This window comes from Triticum dicoccoides, chromosome 2B (genome assembly GCF_002162155.2).
Source record: "Triticum dicoccoides isolate Atlit2015 ecotype Zavitan chromosome 2B, WEW_v2.0, whole genome shotgun sequence".
NCBI classification, from domain to species: domain Eukaryota; kingdom Viridiplantae; phylum Streptophyta; class Magnoliopsida; order Poales; family Poaceae; genus Triticum; species Triticum dicoccoides.
In genome coordinates this window covers 507,279,980-507,280,739 of record NC_041383.1, presented here as the reverse complement: position 1 = coordinate 507,280,739, position 760 = coordinate 507,279,980, and positions in this window count along the sequence as shown.

Here is a 760-nt window from a genome sequence, read left to right as displayed (position 1 = left end):
AAGTTTTATGCACCTATTACGTGATTCACATACCCTAAGGTGACAATAATTGAGATTTTTTCGGTGATTACCCTAGTATGAGTCGTTGTATTCACTAAGTGTTAATGCTTTGTTCAGGTTCTCTATTAGAGGATGCCTTAATATCCCTTAGATTTACTTTTGGACCCGTTGCCATGGGAGGGTAGGACAAAAGATGTTATGCAAGTTCTTATTATAAGTACGTATGACTATATACGGAATGCATGCCTACGTTACATTGATAATTTGAGCTATTGTGTATCGCTATAGGTTGTGACTGTTACATGATAAATGTTATGCAACACAAATACCCATCACTGGTCCAATGCCTACGCTTTTCGCATATTGATATTTGCTAAGTTACTTTCGTTGTTGCTGCTGTTACAATCACTACAAAACTGCTATTGCTACTATTGCTACCAATATCAAACTACCATACTACTGCGTTACTAAACACTTTGCTGCAGATATATAGTTCTCCGGCTGTGGTTAAATTGACAACTCAACTGCTAATACTTACAAATATTTTTTAGCTCCCTTGTGTCGAAACAATAAATTTGGGTGAAATAATACCCTCAAAGATTGTCGCGATCCCGTATGCTTGTGGGTTATCAATACATTTTCCTGATGCCGTTGCCGAGGGTATAGCTCTATTTGTCAAGTCACTTGGGAATTATATTTGTTGATCACTATGAAGAATCTGAAAGACGCTAAGACTAAGATCATGCACTCTAAGACGGGG